The sequence below is a fragment of the Coffea arabica genome, chromosome 3e (assembly GCF_036785885.1).
Source record: "Coffea arabica cultivar ET-39 chromosome 3e, Coffea Arabica ET-39 HiFi, whole genome shotgun sequence".
NCBI classification, from domain to species: Eukaryota; Viridiplantae; Streptophyta; class Magnoliopsida; order Gentianales; family Rubiaceae; genus Coffea; species Coffea arabica.
In genome coordinates this window covers 19,763,923-19,776,388 of record NC_092315.1, presented here as the reverse complement: position 1 = coordinate 19,776,388, position 12,466 = coordinate 19,763,923, and the positions used below count along the sequence as shown (strand labels likewise).

At 35.8% G+C, this 12,466-nt stretch overlaps 1 long non-coding RNA gene across 1 annotated transcript; it reads left to right on the top strand.

The window, feature by feature from the left end:
* The first annotated feature begins 9,248 nt into the window (after nt 1-9,248).
* Nucleotides 9,249-11,180, top strand: LOC140038226 (uncharacterized). Its single transcript, XR_011842034.1, has 2 exons — nt 9,249-9,751; nt 10,641-11,180. It is a non-coding gene; the product is annotated as an uncharacterized lncRNA (long non-coding RNA).
* Nucleotides 11,181-12,466: the final 1,286 nt, after the last annotated feature.

The window sequence follows — 12,466 nt, the reverse complement described above, 5'->3', positions numbered from 1 at the left end:
AATGCCATGAAAGTTGTCTGAGTCTTTCACTAAATGGACCGCTTAATTTATCCATTTTGGATGTGTATCATATTTGGAAATTAGGCTGAAATCTGAGCTAGTGAATCCAATCCAGGCGTCTTTCTAGGTGAAATGTCCAAGTTTTATCAACTGCGGAATTACAACCGACAATACTTCTAAAACAATCGGTTGAAGATATTTAATAGATCTTACACCTTAATACCATCATCAATATGATCCCACATCTGCCAATTTATCATGAACACAAATGGGCTGATGGAGCCTTTTTCTTTTCCTTCTTTTTAACCCCATGCTTTTACATCTAATAGCCAAATATATATGTGTACTAAGAAATTAAGAATACAAAATCCCCAATAACTTCATAAGAGAAGTGACATTACAATTTTTGTTCAATGACGATTTGAGCTAACCTCAAAAGCTTTCACTTAACTCTCTTTCAAGCACAAGACTCCAGAATAAGAAATTAGGACAGATTCCTTCAGTCTACAAGCATCTAATATGGTGTGACAAAAGGACGCCACAGAAAAGAGTGGATGACCCCTACAAGTCTTTCAAGTCTAATTTAATTTATGATATATGGGGTCAATAAAACAGCAGCTACAAAAGAACTTTTCATACGGTTTACGTAGCCTTATCCTTTTAAGTCTTTGTCCCAATAGAATCACAAACCGTCAATTTTCTCAATCATATGTAGTCTGCTAGAGATTCAAGCTACAAGTGAGCTACTCGGGGGCAGTTCGATCAATGGTTTGACTCGAGTTTGAGTAACTCATTTTGTCAAATCGAGTTGAGCACAAGCCTTAGAGAATGAGGCTCAAATGCTCGACGAACTTATTCAAGAAATTAGGTTTTTAAAATTTAAAAGTAATATATATGTGCGTGTGTTACACTTATAAGTATAGAAGTTGTGAAATTTTCCACTAAAAAATTCAGTTCAAGTTCGAATGGCTCAGAAGGATCTGTGAACTCAATTGAATCGAGCTTGAACTTATATACTATTTGGTTGAGTCGAATTTGAACTTAAGAATCTTTACTCATTTGAGTTTGAGCTTGAACTCAAATAGCACTAACAATGATTGAGTTCAATTTCGAGCCTGACACTACTCGAACTCGAATCGGTTCGAATGCACCCCTAATGATATATATAACACTTGAGCTTGCACAACTTTTCAGACAGCAACATAGATCACAACGGAGACAAAGTTACAGCTTCTTTCTCCAAATTTACAATGCATCCAGCCTAGCAAAATGCGGTCTTCGAGGGGAGTCTGGTACAGCAACAAGAAATAAAGAAACCACAATGGATTTTTTTTGTTAGTTTCTCTGCGAATATATGAGTATCATCATGAATTGTTAAATAAAATTCTAAAATTGTATATATTTTAGATGATATAGCACATACTAACAAGTTGTAGCGCTGATTAAGGTTTGAAATGCAACGATAGTGGACTTTAAGGAAACAAATAGAGATACAACTAAAGTAAATTAATTTTCCCAAAGGATCATTTTTTTCAAGTTTGACACCCCCAATCTTGTAATTTCTTTCCTTCAATATCCGTGAAAAATGTCCAGAGGTGTTCCCAAAGCCAACAGACCGTTCAGGACAAAGAAGCATGTTGGAGCAAGTTCACAAACATTATCCAGTTAGTAAGTTTAGTGGACTATGACTTGTTTTATTAGAGAATTAATTGGCAGGGGATTCTAATCCCCGCTGAGGTAATCTGATTAGTTTTGGATTTGGTTTTGTTGGTCAATTCATCAAGCTACCAATAATGATGGTATCCTTGTAATCCTTTAAATTCCTATCACTTTACTTTTTGGTGTCTGTATAATATCCTTGTAATCCTTTCAAACATGCATTTGAGAATAAAGACTCTTATTGACTAGTCAGCAAATAGATGATGGATGCAATTTGATTATGGCCCTAAATTACAGAACTTTTGAGCTTGGAGGGCTGAAATAAGAATCCTTGCTACTTTGAACAGGCAACGTAGCATTAGCTTGCAACTATGACTTTTGGCTAGACCGAGTTTATCAAAGGAATGCCAATTAGCCAAAGATTATTACCACCGAAGCATCTAAAACGCATCTTCTATTTTTGTGGACCACTCCTCCCCCCCCCCTCTCTCCTCTCTCTCTCTCTCTCTCTCTCTCTCTTACCTTCCACTCCTTCTTATACCCTTTCCAAACTCAAGTGTTAAATTCAAAATTCAAACCCTAAAACTAGCAGTGGAAAGTGGAGAACCATCCTCTAGTCGAAACTTCAAACTTCAATTCCTTTTTTTTTTAAGTAACCAATGAAAAATAGAATGATCCAAGCCCCACTTTAGCGATTATTGGTACCTTCATTTTTACAGAGACCACACAAGTTTCATTCAGTTGAAAGCGCTAGATTTGGATTTAGAAAAGTCAGCCATACACGAACGTCATGAAAGCTGTCCGAGTTTTTCACTAAATGGACCACTTAATTTATCCATTTATGAGGTATATCATCCTTGGAAATTAGACCAAAATTTGTGCTAGTGAATTGAATCCAAGCGTCTTTTTAAGTGAAATGTCCAAGTTTTATCAACTGAGGAATTACAGTAGATAAAACGTCTAAAACAAACAAGCAGTGGAAAGTGGACAACCATCCTAGTCGAAACTCCAAACTTCAAATCTTTTTTTTTTTAAGTAACCAATGAAAAATAGAATGATCCCAGCCCTACTTTAGCGATTATTGGTACCTTCATTTTTGCAGAGACCGCACAAGTTTCATTCAGTAGAAAGCGCTAGATTTGGATTTAGAAAAGTCAAGCCATCCACGAACGTCATGAAAGTCGTCCGAGTTTTTCACTAAATGGACCGCTTAGTTTATCCATTTCGGAGATATATCATCCTTGGAAATTAGGCCAAAATTTGTGCTAGTGAATTGAATCCAACCGTCTTTTTAAGTGAAATGTCCAAGTTTTATCAACTGAGGAATTACAGTAGATAAAACGTCTAAAACAAACTAGCAGTGGAAAGTGGACAACCATCCTCTAGTCGAAACTTCAAACTTCAATTCTTTTTTTTTTAAGGAACCAATGAAAAATAGAATGATCCCAGCCCCACTTTAGCGATTATTGGTACCTTCATTTTTGCAGAGACCGCACAAGTTTCATTCAGTTGAAAGCGCTAGGTTTGGATTTAGAAAAGTCAAGCCATCCACAAACATCATGAAAGTGGTCCGAGTTTTTCACTAAATGGACCGCTTAATTTATCCATTTCGGAGGTATATCATCCTTGGAAATTAGGCCAAAATTTGTGCTAGTGAATTGAATCCGAGCGTCTTTTAAGTGAAATGTCCAAGTTTTCTCAACTGAGGAATTACAGTAGATAAAACGACAAAAACAAACTAGCAGTGGAAAGTGGACAACCATCTCTAGTCGAAACTTCAAACTTCAATTTTTTTTTTGAAGTAACCAATGAAAAATAGAATGTCCCAGCCCCACTTTAGCGATTATTGGTACCTTCATTTTTGCAGAGACCGCACAAGTTTCATTCTGTTGAAAGCGCTAGATTTGGATTTAGAAAAGTCAGCCATCCACAAACGTCATGAAAGTCGTCCGAGTTTTTCACTAATTGGAAAGTGGACAACCATCCTGTGAGGACTCGTAAAAACTATTATTTTTAAGCCCTAATTTTGGCTCGATTAATTATTTATTTGGATTTTGCCACGAATAATATTTTCTAGTCTTATTGGACCTAAATATATTTTATTATAATTTCGTTATAATTTTATAGTGTCTCGTTTCAAAAATTAATTTCCGGAAGCGTGTTTAGTGAAAATAGTGAATAGTGCTTGAAAATTTTATCTGCTTGAGAGCACGATAAACTTGGAATATTGGAGACTTGTACAATAGTCCTAAAATAGGTAATTTTATGTTTAAGTACTCAAGTGATAGTTAGTAGTATAATCGTTATAAGAATTTTTCGAAGGTTTCGCGTCATAGCGTTCAGATGGACAGTACGCGTTTTCACACGCGCGACTTTATTTGAGGGACTTTAGACCCTTATTTCGGGACAATTAAGAGTGAATAATATTTATATGATTACAAGTGCATTAGAGGTTTAGTGCACTAGTGAACCAAACGAGAGAGAAAATCGAGCCCTAATCGCGCCAAACGCACCCTATGAAGAGTTGACTTATGGGTGATTTGTGGCCACAAGCTTGTAGCTTCTCAAGAAAACCAATTTTGATCAAAATCACTCTCCCTCCTCTCTCTCTTGGTTCGGCCAGCAGCATTGGAGAAACTAACATTTACTCTCTCAATTTTACTTCACAAATCTTCACAAAAACTCATTCAAATCCCACCAAATTTGAACTACACCTAGCCTATCACTTGGAGAGACCATTTAGCTAGGAAGAAGGAGAGCTTTCACGGTTTTCTTGGAGCATTTGAAGGGCCGAAAATTCTGATCTAAGAACACCAAGAAGGTATACCATGGTCCAACACCTTAAACTTGATTTATGGTAGTAGAAATGCATCTCTAAGCACTTGCATGTAAGTGGATGACTTGATATTGTTGGAAAAATTGGAAAGTGGGCTCTATGAACTCCCACTCTTAGGTTGTTACTGATTTTGTGGTTGATGATATTTATAATGTTGGTTTAGTGTTTGAAATGGTGGATTAATGGTGTATAATTAGTAGAAACTTCAAGGAACTCATGGGGTAGAAATCTCTGATTTTGCCCCTGACTTGTTCGGTTATTTTAAGGCCAATTTTTTATGATCTAATGGCTTGAATATGATTTTTATATGTTGTATTAGTTGTGTAAAAATTTTCATTGGAAAATATTGAGGTTTGGTTGGGCAAATGAATTTCTTTGTGAAACTAGTCAAGCTGGAAAACTGTTTCCGTGTAGCTCTGTCCAGCAATAGTGTTTCGGCCGTAACTCTGTCCTCCGACGTCAAAATTGAGTGTCGTCAGTGGCATTTGAAACTAGATATCCACACCTTTCCAACGGTATAAAATGCATGTTCTGGTTCCAAGTGTGTGAGCCAAACCAATCGTTTTAAGAAGGCTGCCCTGTTTCTCTGTTCTGCTGGAACGATTTGATGATGCTGCAACTTTAGGCTTAATTTCGAGCCAGTTGCATGCTGAATCTTAAAATGATTTATTCTGTGAAATTATAGCGCCCTATGAATGTATTTTCCAACACTATCAACCATGCTCAATTCTGAGTTAAATTGAGTGAGTCATGATCAAAATACGGTGACTGCCCTGTTCTTGAAAACCCTTGGATTTGGACAGTTTTGATGTGAGACTTGTTGTGGTCTTACTAAATGAATTTCTTGGTGCTAAACACCTACCAAATGTACCATGTATATTCCTTAGACTTTGCTTGCACAAATGAACCATGTTTGGAGGTTTTCCTTAGCCGAATGTTTGGAAACGGAGAGAAATGGAGCTAAAGGCAGTTTTGCCTTAGTAATTTCAAAACTTTGGTTGATTGGTTAACCACCTTCCCGAAGGTATTTTTCCACGAAATTTGATAGAGAGATACCCTTCATATAGGAGTACTATACTACAAAATTTGGTACCAATCCAAGTCCGTTTTGATAGTTAACTAAAGGTCCAAAGTCGGAAACCCAAATCTGGAAATTGTTCAAGAGTCTTGAATTTTCCCCAACTTTGACCTACCATATCTTGGTGCTCGAAACTCCGATTCTCGATCCGCTTGTTCTGTCCTAAACCTTACTTGCACCTCTAATTGATTTATAAATTTCAAGGGCAGGTTTGCAACGAGTGAATTCTGCCAAATTTCCAAAGTTAGCGAAAAAAAACCAACCCCGGCTCAATCCTGAACATTCTAGAACAGTGATTTCAAGCTCATTTTTGAGTACTTTTCACTTAGATTCGTGGAAAAGAGTCTTCTAAGAACTTTTAGTACTTTCCAAGAGGTTTCCAACGGTATAAAGTTTTCCAATTTTAGACTTGTATCAAATGAGATATAATTTTTCAAAGATCCATATCAAAACTGAAATTTTCCAACTTTCAAGAAAATAGAGTTTTCCAAGAACTCTTTATTCTTTCGACATTATGCAAACGTTTTAACCTCGATTTCTAAGATAAAAACCCAAATGCTCCTGTACTTTATGAAACGCCACTCGAACCTCGATTTACAAGTAATTAAGGTTCCTTTTCACAAAATTCCCTAGATTATAATAGTGCACGAATTATTTCTCGATAATTGGGTTGTGTGAATAATAATGCACTATTATTTGCTCAGGCGCACATTAGGACCTTCAAGAGGATCCCACGGTGGACGCTTGAACTTTCCTTGACCTTACTTGCACTTAATACTTGGTGAGTGTCAAGTGTATGAGTACTTGATACGTGCTTAATTGTTATGAATGATTACTGATTTTAGGAATGGAGACGAGTGTGTACTTTATCTCACTCGTTCTCATTTGAATAAATGATATTGAATGATATTGAATGAGATTGAATGCAATGGCTGCATACGTCGCTGGAGTGAATCTCCCAGACACACAATTGTAAATGGGGGACGCCCAAACTCATAGGCTGACCTGGGACTCGAGCCGGCATGGGCTTGGTCGGGAACCTAGGCGTGCCATGAAACAAATAAGCTCGACCTATTGAGAGGTCTTGCTTGGCATACTCGTGGAGTATTGCCTCATACATGTCTTGCGGGCCCGAGTGGGTGTTCGGTGGACGGAAAGAAGTAAGTGGTGATCTACGGATTGGAAATACCGACCCAGTTGACGGAGTGTCATCGGGGAAAGGTATACGAGTGACATCGACAAAGCAAGTGGAACTTAGCTCCTGAGAGCTACTATATCCTTGAATTGTTACTGATAAATTTCCTTTGGTGAATTGTCAATTATTGAAATATATTATTGTTTAGCTCGTAATTGAGATTGTTATTTGAACTACGTGCTTGCATGTGTGTTCTTGGCCTCACGAGCGTTTTGCTCACCCTATAGATTTGTTTTCCTTAACAGGATTGAATCTCGGGAAAATGTGGAGAAACCCTCCTGATGTACTTTTGTTTTAGGGTTTCTATTAGATTTTGGCTATGCCCTTGGTTTGGGTTGTACTTTTGGAATTGAAGTGTAATATTTGGACCTGACGTATATTTTGGATTTGAGTTGTATTTTGAACACCCCATGTATGGGTTGGATAATGGATGATTGTTAAGCTTGAACGCTTCCGCATTATTGTGTTTATGTTATTCTATCTTGTTGTGACGTTCGGTCTGGCATTAAGCTTGAATGAAATTGCTTGAGTCCTGGCGATAGTTAGGCAGGCGTCCCGTGGATACCCTTTGGTTCGCTTTAGGATGAAGTGGGGGCGTCACACATCCTCTAGTCGAAACTTCAAACTTCTTGTTTTTTTTTTAAGTAACCAGTGAAAAATAGAATGATCCCAGCCCCACTTTAGCGATTATTGGTACCTTCATTTTTGCAGAGACCACACATGTTTCATTCAGTTGAAAGCGCTAGATTTGGATTTAGAAAAGTCAGCCATCCACGAACGTGATGAAAGTCGTCCGAGTTTTACACAAATTGGAAAGTGGACAACCATCCTCTAGTTGAAACTTAAAACTTCAATTCTTTTTTTTATATATCCAATGAAAAATAGAATGATCCTAGCCCCACTTTAGCGATTATCGGTACCTTCATTTTTGCAGAGATCGCACAAGTTTCAATCAGTTGAAAGCGCTAGATTTGGATTTAGAAAAGTCAGCCATCCACGAACGTCATGAAAGTCATCCGCATTTTTCACTAAATGGACTGCTTAATTTATCCATTTCAGAGGTATATCATCCTTGGAAATTAGGCCAAAATTTGTGCTAGTGAATTGAATCCAAGCGTCTTTTTAAGTGAAATGTCCAAGTTTTATCAACTGAGGAATTACAGTAGATAAAACGTCTAAAACAATAGGTAGAAGATATTTAATAGATCTTATACCTCAATATCATCACCAGTATGATCCCACAACTCCCAATTACCATGAACACATACGGGATGATGGAGCACATTTTTTTTCAACCCAATAGTTTTACATCTAATAGCCATATATATACATGTGTACTAAGAAATTAAGAATTCAAAATCCCCAATAACTTTGAAGACTTCAGTCCCTCAATCCTTTGTTATGATGATTAACAAGCTAAAATGATTATTTGAATTAATATTTTTCAATGAAAATTCTGATAGAACAGGTGCTCAATCACTTGGGAAAAAGGAAAACAAAGAAAAGCAAGAAGAAAGGAACGGTGTCCCTATCAGTTGGACGCAGCTTCAAACACACCCAGGAGGATTGGACGTACAAAGCAACCTTCAAAGGAATTACATCCATCTTCAGACACAGTTTTGAACACAAGAAACAAGGATCGGCTGTCCAAAGATGGAAGAGCAAATATAAATCTTGAAGGGCATCCCTATCGACCATTCGAAAAATTCAAAAGCCAAGTTGGAATCCTCTGGTCATCTGTCGGACGGACTCTTGGACGAAGGAGAACTTGCATTGGCCATCTGAACATCTACACAAGAAAGCTTCTCATCCTTGATTAAACGATTGTATCGAACGCTAGCATAACGATCAGAAATCTGATAGTTTCAACTTTCAACAGTCGTTTTTTCTGCATTAAATGATTGACCATTAGAGGGCATTTTCGATCAATTTTTGGGGTCCTATAAATACGATAAAGTCTAAACTCATTAACAACTTTTGTCTATATCAATTATGAGCTCTCTAGAGTAATTTTGGTTTAAAAAATACTCTCTCTCTTGTTCACTTGTAGTTTTTTATGAGGTTGAAAAGCTTGTAAAATTCTTCATTGTAATTGTGAGCAATTCAATTTTAGCTTGGAAAGGTTAGATATATAGGAAGTGTAAAACCTTTTCACTCAACTAAGGAGAGATTAATGTGAGTAAAGGTAATCATTTCTTTGTACAAAGTGGCATTGTTTCATCAATTTTGACGAACTTTTTTAATGGATCAACTTCGATCTTGGAGAAGCTTGGAAGTGTACCTTGGTATCATGAGAGTACCATTTCATTTGGTTTACTTTATTTAATCTATTGCTCATTGTTTGCTCATTTAGGTGCTATACTTGCCTCATCTTTATTGTTTTCTACTTACTCGCTTTAGTTTGTGATCATTTAGATAAATTTGGTTAGTTAAAATTAGATAAAATCAGCCATAACTTATCTAGTTTTTATACAACTTAATTCACTCCTCCTCTTAGATTACACTTGACACTTGCAAAGTTTATAAGAGAATTGACAACAATTCTTATTTCATGACGAATTGAGCTTACCTCAAAAATTTTCACTTAAGTCTCTTTCAAGCACAAGACTCCAGAATAAGGAATTAGGACAGATTCCTTCTAGTCCACAGGCGTCTAATATGGTGTGACAGAAGGACGCCACAGAAAAGAGTAGAAGACCCATGCAAGTCTTTAATTTCATTTGTGATATATGTGGTCAAATAAAACAGCAGCTACACAAGACTTTTTCATAAGGTTCACGTAGCCTTATCCTTTCAAATCTTTCTCCGAATCTCAATCATATATACAGCACTAGAGCTTGTACAAGTTATGAGACAGTCACATAGAAATAAACAATGACGAGCAAGACTTTTGCTTCTCCTATGTTCATCTTCTTTTGGCTTTTGATGATTTCCATCCTTTTAGTCCAACCCGCTCTCTCTGGACGGACATTTGGCGGCAGCGGTAAGTATACATCTTTCTTATTCACAGTTTTTTTTTTTTAATTGCTCAACAGTGAGTTTGCTTTAATCGAAAACATTCATCTAAATTGGATACACTTCCCATAAACTATGATGATGATGGTACAAGTCATTGATGCATGAAAGTTGTTGATTTGGGAATTAGAGTAGAAGGAAATTGCACTATTTTCCTCGTTCTCTCTAAAAATTCTCCAATCAAAATCTTCTCTGCCTTTTTCATGGAAGAGAGATCAGACAAATTTGGTCTTTTTCCATAAAAGGGAGTCCTCTCTTTAAGTTTTTTTAGTTTCTATCGTAGCAATAAATTCTTTTGTAGAATTTTCTAATGATAGATTATTCTCTCATAGAATCTCCTAGTGAGAGTTTCTTCTTCCCTAAATTGTTTTAATAAAAGTTTTATTCTCTCCTAAGTTTTTTTTCCTTATGAGGGTTTTTTTTTCAGTTTTTGTCATTTTCTGTGAAATTTGAGATTTTGTAGATCTAGTTTCTCAAATTTGCAATTTCTCCATCTATTATTATCGTATCTAAACTTCTCTTTGAAGTTGAACCAGTTTTTAATCATATTTTTTACTGTAAGAAAAATGCATAAACCTATTGGGTTACAATGATTTATCTGGATAGAAGATATGATATGTTGGAGCATTAATGTTATATTTATTTAAATTGATTTTCAAATCTGTGGTATCTATTAATTTCAGCTCTATATGTATTTGAGTTATGTTTGATTTGATGTATTTCTGTCATTAGTGCAGATTCAATAATCTTTTCCATCAAAATAAAGAATAGAAGGAAAATGGCTTGACTTTTGCCCTTTTGATAGTGATATCTAATTTTATGATAATAGTCTTTTTTTTGTTTTGTATTTTGGCAAGGTGGGGGTAGCATGATGGGAGGGGATCCAAGTCGTGCTCCCAAGGCGACCGGCGGAAGTTCTCCTACAAACTCTGCTCCTAAAGATGGAGGCGGTGGATCCATAGGTTATGGGCCATTACAAAGGCATCCAATTTGCAACAAAATACGATACGCCTATTGTTTGCGGCCCCCACCAGAAAGACCATGTAATTATTATACCCGTTGCCGTCCCCCACTCCCACCAAAATAAAGTGGCCAATAAAAGCGGACTGGACCTGATTCCCTATTAATAAAGTTGGACTCAGAGTGATCCAACCCTAGTTAAGCCCAGAAAAAAATGAGCCCATGCAATGGAAATATACGTATGGATTAGATGTTTTGAGGATATCTTTCAAAACTTTTATGATAGTGTGAAAAACTTTTAATGTAGATGGTTAGGTGTTTTGGAGTGTATTATTATAGTATTGTATTTAAAATCCTTGTTTATGAAATAATGGTAAATTGTATAGACCTACATTTCAAGTGTTTGTAGAAAATTAAATATATGAAGAGATTGTGCATGTGTTGATTGTAATTTAGTAAATTCGTAAGATGCAGAAGCTCTCAAACTACTTATTTTACTAAATTATTATTCATGATAATATTTGGCGTTCACATTTTTCTATCTATAATGGATAAAAATGTGTTTTGACGAGAGCTCTTGTAGTTTGGTCCGTCATAAGTACACCTAGTGGTGATATAAATCAAGTTTAGGGGTTTATATTCTCAACCTAGAAGAGGAGATAGCTTTATCTAAAATATGAAACTTCTCCTTTGGTCCAAACTTAAACTTTGTGAAGTTTGGTCATAAATTCCAATTGACGTTGGCAACTGGATGAAATCTCTGCATGGGTACATTTTATTGACCATACGATTCACTTTGGTCATAATTTGGAGTTAGGTAGGTTTGAGTCTCCCTCTTTGAGGCTTCTTGCTAATTTACTTTGCTGATTCCCTTTCATTTGGATTAAATTTGCATAAATTTTTCTCTTTGATAAATACTTTGTCCTGAAAATGGAAAAGTATGCAAGAATATTGAGTATATTGGCATCCATTTGAGTTTTCAGTGTGCAAGTTTGCAAACTGTTTATGTTGGTTCAGGACAAGTATTTTGTTATTGGTGAAGGAATTTTAATATGCATATCTGGTTGCATGGCAGCATATTTACTGCCAAAACTGTGCTTCGTAATGAGTTCAGAAAATATTCATACCAATAAAAAAGAAAAGAAAAGAAAAAAAATCTCTCTTTAATTGATTTACTATGCCAAGTGGTACACAGGTCACGTTCATTCATTAGTTTCTCCAGTAATGGTCCATTACGTTCAGTTAAAGTAGCTTTGAAAACTAAGAAACTACTCGTTATAGAAGAAGAAGAGATCAATATAGTGATGTCCATCTTTTTCTTATTTTGGATATTTATTACCCTTGTAATTCAATTTAACTTAAAGCATAGAACATGCAGAAATTAAGAAGAAGTACTACTTGCCCTTTTCATTAGTTTGTATGTCACGGTTTTCTTTACAAATTGAAGTTGAATAATTGAGTTTCTATGGCACTATTCTTGATTATTTTAGACTTTACAAAATCTGATTACAGAAATTAATGATAAGCAAAAACTACTCTTTTGGGTGATTATGAATTTTAACTTTTTTAGTGATTAGAAAATTCATGATCAGAAGACAAAAGTAATCGAAAATATTACAAAAACTAATTATCCAAAATTAGAATCTATAATCAGTTAAAATAATCAATCAAAAAACAAGTGATAGAAAGCGAATTAGTTTGCATCCAAGTCCTTCGTCTTCCG